Genomic DNA, 7006 nt, shown 5'->3' with positions numbered 1-7006 from the left:
TCATTCGCCCGTAGGTAGATCTTATGAATAACCACTAAGTAAGTACATAAAAAATCAGAGTTTAGTAGTTAAAACGTCATATCGTAAAACCATGTTCACAAGTATGTATATAATCATCAATCATATATACCACAAGGAACGTAAAGTCAATAAAGCATGATATTTCATAAAGCATAAAACCAATTTACTCATAAATGTTTCATAAAACATAACCAATAAATCATGATTTTCATGTATGCATTTCTAATAGTAAAATCATGCATTTTAGAAGGGGTCAACTCATATATACTTCGCTGTCGAAGAGCCGTGCAAACTAGAGATGACGAAAACGCCATAAACAATTGCACCTAAGAACATAAAGGTACCAATTAATAAAACTCTATCATAAGGATTGAATTTTGAAAAATGGACGTCATAAACGGATTCAGGACGTTGAATTATCCTAAAAGGGATCCTGGGCAAAAATTCGAAAAAAGTTTACGGTCAACGGGTAGGATCTGGCCAACGAGTCGGGTCAAGTCTTAGGTCATGGGCTGGGTCGGTTGGGTTTGCAATTGGGTTGGGCTAGGTTCCAAACTGGGTTTTGGAATGAGTACAATTAGGTTTAGGCCTGATTACATATGGGTTTGTGGGCCGGCTGCATTGTACAAGGGTTGGGCTGAGGGAAGTTGGGTTAGGCTAGGTAATTAGGTTGGGCTAAGTAATTAAGTTGGGCTGGGTTTAGGGTAATCGGTTCGGGTCGACTCGATTTTCAAGCCGCGGGTCGACAGGTTTCCACAAAGTAGAATGCTGAAGCTTCCAAGCTCCGGTCAACCCAAAACTCCACAATTACACGTCATGCCATAAACGAAAATGAAGCTATGGAGGAGATGAAGGATGTTATACATATCCCGTTGCCAGTCGTGGCCGGAAAACAACCTACAAGTCTCGGACTCCTTCGCTGAAAACTGGGAAGTTATTCCCCGATCTGTTTCTTCGTTCAACAAGTATAAACCACTTAAAATCTACCCTAATCAAACCTTAAGCACAACCCAAAGGAGTCTAAGCACCTACCTACGACGAGAGTGTGTCGGGGAAGCCAGAAATAGTAACTCCGCCACTGTTGGAGGTTTACAGTCTTGGCCTGGGGTTGAGATAGTAAGGTTCAGACGGTGGTGCAGGTTTGATGGGGTGGTGTTGTTGTTGACGTTCGTTGTGTGAGGTGTGGTGAGCTCAGAGAGAGAGAAAGTTGTAGGGAGGGATGAGGTAGAGACAAAGAGAAGAGATAAAGTGAGGGGGAAAGAGAGAAAGTGTCACGGTGAGGGGGAGAGAGGAAGAACAAATGGGCTGGGGGACAAACTTAAAGGGTGGCCCCATTTGGCACACCAATTAAGGCCAGAAAGCAACATCTCAAACAAATATCCCGCAACCAAAGTGAAAATTACTATTTTACCCTTTTGGTTCATCAAATCCGGGATAGTTGTTACATAAACATTTAGTTTTAGAAATAACATACCTGTTTTCAATTTCATAAATAGTGTACTCATGTTGAGTTTTATAAATAGTGTATCCGTTTTCAATTTCATAAATAGTGTAACCGTGTTGAGTTTCATAAATAGTATACCCGTGTTTTGTTTTATAAATAATCAATCTCGGAAATAATGTACCCATGTTGGGTTTCATAAATAGTTAATCCCTGAAATAGTTTAGTACCCATGTTTAGCTAACTAGATTAAAGCATTTGGGATTTTTGCACATCTTTCTTCTCCGACATTCTTTATTTTCATTGTTTTTTACTTTATTCAATCTAAAAATTAGAGTTTTTCTTCAACATTCTGTACTCTCATTATTTTTAACTTTATTCAATCTAAAAATCAAAGATAAAATCGTAAAAATTATTTCCCGATTAAGATAGAGAAAACCTAACCATTTTTCTCTTCACATAAACGTGACAAGTACATTATTTTCTGTTACAAGTGTGCATTTGCCATGTTGCTCTATTTCATTAAAAAAAAAAAAAAAATATCGAGATAGAATGCCACACCAACAATCAATTAGCATTGCTTACCATTCCCTGTCAAAAGCACCTAACCTTCTCTCTCTCTCTCTCTAGGTGAGTCTGAGGACAGACAAGAATAGTGCGGCAGCCGATCTTGGAAGCTCCACTTTTTTTTTTTTTTTTTTTTAATTTTTAATTTTAATTATAATTTCAAATGTTGTTACAATTAAAAAAAAAAAAACAAAAACAAAAAGCCAATCGTCCCTCTCTTCTTACAGAAAATCTGGTTGTCTCCCTTGAGTTCCCCAATTCCACCTCACCCACTGCACAATTGCATAGCGGACACACTCGGCAAAGCGGCCTGCCTTTCTTTCAAGCGGAAGCGGGAATGTCTGCGCAAACGTCGGTGAGAACGGATAGCTTGATTGCGGGAGATCCATAACCTACTGAAAACTCAATTCCTTGTCTAGTGCCATCAATCTTCCAGATGGTTTACTTTCATCCTAATCTGAAATCTTCCATTCCCAATTTTCATACCCTTTATTTTACTTTCCTCCGAATAGGATGAACATGAAATAGAAACAAATTCGAAATTGCCTTTATTTCCATTCCATACGCTTCATCCGAAATTGCCGAGCTCCTGCATAACACCTCTTGGTCTTGGTTTTGAAAGTGGGTTTTTCGTCAATAGGGGCAAGAGTTGGAAACTCATTTATTTCGTGTTGGGCTTTTAACTCAGCTCATGTGCGTGTTCAGTTTGCGAGACCTCGTAAAGATTAAATATGAATTTTTTTTTGTTTAATAATAGAGAGTTTTAATGAAAAATACGTGGTACTGTTGGTTTTAACGAAAAATTACATTTTTACACTAAAAGTCAAACCTGGTACTATTCACTTTATTTTTTATTTTGTTCTTATCGTTAAAACTTAAAATTTTTAAGTCATTTTCATTAATTCTTAAATAATATTACAAGGTAGATTTTTTAAAATAAACTTAGCTCAAGTCATTTTCATTAAAACTCCTTACACAAAAAGAGGACGGAAGAAAACGAAACCCTATAACCCAAGAAACAAAGAAAAATGAGGGATGAAAGTTCAAAATAGATGGCTTGTTACACTCCCAAGTTGATTTTTCTTATTCCTTAGTATTTTCTATGTTATTTCTAAGATGAAGTTCCGCTTCAACGCTGTTCCCCCCTCCTTCCTCCTCCCCCTTTCATTGGATCCCTTCTTCGCCACTGAATAGAGTTGCATAGTTGTTTATGTACAGAAAAAAAAATCCAATCAACCAAAAAGTCTGACTAGCTAGATAGGCAGTGAAAATGGCCGAATTTATTCCACTAGCACTGGTGCTAATTGAAAATTCCAAGATTCTCAACCTCACTCTTTCAAGCGATGCCAGGGCTGATGTTGAAAGAGCCAACAAAATTTTGCGGAGGATGCAAGCCTATCTGACGGACTGCTCATCGAAACAGATCGGTGAAAGCTCCCAAGTGTTTCAAAATCGTGCAAAAGAGATCCAAGATGTAGTTTACGACATTGAGGATGCTCTTTCCATGTTTTTGGTTAAGATTCCTCATCACTACCATAGCAATTTAATCTCTATATCTGCGCACCACGCTAAACATTACCCTTCTGAATGGATAGCACGCAGAAAGTTGTTGCGCAAGCTCAAACAAATCGAAAGCGGAGAAAGGTTTTCTTCACCAGATTTAGATTCACTTATTGTCCAACCACCAATTCCCAACACAGGATTTGAAGAAGATAATAATAATTTGGTTTATCACCAAGTAGTGGAAGAAGATGAAATTGTGGGGTTTGAGACGGCTATCACAAAACTCATCCAACAGTTGAGGGAAGAAGAATATATCAGTCAAAGGCCTCTCATGATTTCAATTGTTGGTCCTGGTGGCTCAGGCAAAACCACCCTAGTAAAAAATGTTTACGAGAGAAGAAGCGTGCAGGCCGCCTTTGATTTCCATGCTTTTGTTGATGTGCCGCGTTCCTTTCAATTGCAAACGCTCTTGCTAACCATGCTGAGAAATTTTGAAGCCCAAAGTATGCAGGAACCTGTAGCTGAGCATCATCATCATCGTGAAGAAACATATCTGAGGAAGAAATTGAGACAAATTCTGGAGAAAAAGAAGTATTTGGTGGTTTTGGATAATGTTTGGAGCGAACAAGATTTGAGACGTATAGTAAATGCTCTGCCGAAGGGTTTGTCTGGGAGCAAAATAATCACAACTACTCGGGACTCTAATATTGTAGCCTCTTGGCATGCAAGTTCTGACGATTATATCCATGATTTGAGTAACGGATTATCCTCCCAAGAAGCCAATAAACTATTCTGCAAAAAGGCTTTTCACGGAAATTGGGAGAACTGTCCAGAAGAGCTTGAGGAGTTGGCTCAAATAATCATCAGTGATTGTGGAGGCCTGCCCCTTGCAATTTCTACAGTCGGTACTTTCCTAGCTCGGCAGAAGCCACAAACTTTTGTGAAGTGGAAGAAGTTCCATGATAGCTTTGGCTCCAATCTTCAGATTGTTGGTCAAGCTTGGGAGCCAAGTTATAAGGACCTGCCAGACCATCTCAAAAGTTGTTTTTTGTACTTCAGCATGTTTCCAGAAGACAGCTCAATCAAGCGTGAGAGGCTAATTCGCTTGTGGGTAGCCGAAGGATTTGTGAAGCAAGGAAGGGGAACCCTAACCACCATGGAGGAGGTTGCAGATGGTTACCTAAATCAACTCATTGGTAGAAAATTGGTTGATGTGAGTTCAAGAGAGATCGATGGACAAGTAAGGATTTGTCGTGTTTCCAACCTTGTTCGCAAGTTCATCAAATCAAAAGCGGAGAGTTTTGTCACTGTGTTGGAATCAAACAACACTCGGGTAAGTACAAGCAGTAGTAATTCAGGTGAGAAAATCCGACGCCTTTCTGCACATTATGTTTCTATAAAAGATTTATTAAGAAGTGGTGGAGAATTGAATCAAACACGTACCTTACTAGTGTTTGGACCTTCCCAGCAGGCTCAATGTGATGAGGTTGGAAGGGTACTTAATACGCTTAAATATTTAAGGGTTTTAGATTTGAAAGGCATTCCTTTAGAGGAATTTCCAAAATCTATTTCTGGTCTCATTCTCTTAAAGTACGTAAGTATGAGGAAAACCAAAATCAAAAGAGTCCCAAGTTCCATAAACCGGCTTGCTCATTTGGAAACTTTAGATCTTAAGCGCACCCAGGTGACCAAATTACCAGAAGAGATTTATAAGCTCTACAATATGCGCCATCTTTTAGTGAGTCGTGGCTGTGATGGTGATGATGATGGACCCGCTCAAGGAGTAGAGATTTCTGCAGGCAACATTGGAGCTTTATCCGAATTACAAAAGTTGTCACTGATTAAGGTGGGAAACAACAGAACAATACTAAACGCCTTAGCAGAACTAACTGGTCTCAGAAAGTTGGGCTTGACAGATCTCAAAATTGAACATGGAACAGAGTTGTGTTGCGCTATTGAGAAAATGGGAAGTCTTTCAACACTTGAATTGAGATCAACAAACGAGGAGGAATATCTTGAGTTGGATCATCATATGAAATCCCCTCCTCGGTCTCTAGAACGCCTCAGTTTGAAAGGGAGGCTAAGATGTTTGCCGCAATGGGTTCCCATGCTTCATAGTGTAGTGAAGATTTCCCTTAAGTGGTCAAAACTTGATGCTGATGCCAACCCACTCAAGCCCCTTCAAGCATTGCCGAATATGATGGAGCTTCATTTGGTTTGCTATTATACCGGACAGGTGTTGGAATTCAAGGCTGAAACGTTCATGAAGCTAAAGATATTAAGTATCAAACAATTTGATCAACTACATACCATGAAAGTTGAGTCTGGAGCAATGCCTAATCTTGAGAACTAACCCTGTCCAATTGTAAGAGTTTGAATTTACCTCCACTTGGCATGGAGGGTCTACGGAAACTCGAGGAACTGTTTCTCCATGACATGCCCACCATACTCATTGCCAAGCTTCAAAGGGATGGTGAAGATCGTCAGGCGGTTGAGCATATTCCAGTCATCCATTCTTTTAATCTCAGCACTGGATTCCAAAATCTTTCACAAGTGATTGTAAGCATTCAATTTCTTTATTTGGTGATCAATGATTTTTCAACAACTTCTCTAAAATTGTAGTTTGCATTTTTGACCCTCTGATTTATTCTCTAGGCAAAAGCGCGGGGGTGAGAAGGGAGGAGAAACTGAAGGCGGCGATGGCTCGAAAAACTTCAACAAAGTGAAGGACACAAGCCGGTGGAGCGAGTCCACTGCCATTGCTCTTTCAGATGCTTATGGTTTTTACAATAGTATTTCTTAAAATAATGTGTGGATAAAGCTGAGCTATATTGACATATTTGTCAGCTGTGTCAGCTGTGTTTGGCTTATCTCACTCAATCATCAAACATACTTGACACTTGATGCAAAAATTAATTACTTGTTTTGCTTAGTTTGTAATTATTTTCAAATGTTAAATGTGAGGTGTATGAGCATATACCATTAAACATTCATATATATATATATATATATATGCTTTCAAAGTTTCAAACTCTCATGGCTTTCTTCAATCAAAAGAGTAAGGCATAAATACAAGTAGGTAGACTGAAAAATATTAGGTATAATACACCTTCCATCAATGCCTCAGTGTGTTTGGGTTCTTTGAGAGAAATAGATAGCTTAGGGTCTGTTTGGTATTTGATTTGGATCCAATATTTTTAACTCAAAACAAGTTTTGATTCACAAATTTAAATCTTTGTTTGGTATTTGATTTGAATATAATTCTGAAAACCACAACTCAAAAATATTTGAAAACAAAGCTTATTTGTTGAAAACACAAACAATGCGTTTTTAGATTATTTTTTTTATCTGGGATTCACCACTCTCCTCTGTCTCTCTCTACCACTCACTCCCCCCCCCTCTCTCCCTCTATCTCTTTCTCTCTCTACCACTCACTCCCCTCTCTCTCTCTCTCTCTCTCTCTTCTCTATTGCC

The 7006-nt window shown here is 38.9% G+C and overlaps 1 pseudogene across 1 annotated transcript; it reads left to right on the top strand.

The window, feature by feature from the left end:
• Nucleotides 1–3299: 3299 nt before the first annotated feature.
• Nucleotides 3300–6347, top strand: LOC137726871 (disease resistance protein RPM1-like; annotated as a pseudogene). Its single transcript, XR_015962543.1, has 2 exons — nt 3300–6091; nt 6188–6347. The product of XR_015962543.1 is annotated as a disease resistance protein RPM1-like (transcript).
• Nucleotides 6348–7006: the final 659 nt, after the last annotated feature.

This window comes from Pyrus communis, chromosome 5 (genome assembly GCF_041283825.1).
Source record: "Pyrus communis isolate YQ-2024b chromosome 5, ASM4128382v1, whole genome shotgun sequence".
Lineage (NCBI taxonomy): Eukaryota > Viridiplantae > Streptophyta > Magnoliopsida > Rosales > Rosaceae > Pyrus > Pyrus communis.
The sequence above is the reverse complement of the archived record's forward strand: the minus strand, read 5'-3'. Positions and strand labels throughout refer to the sequence as shown.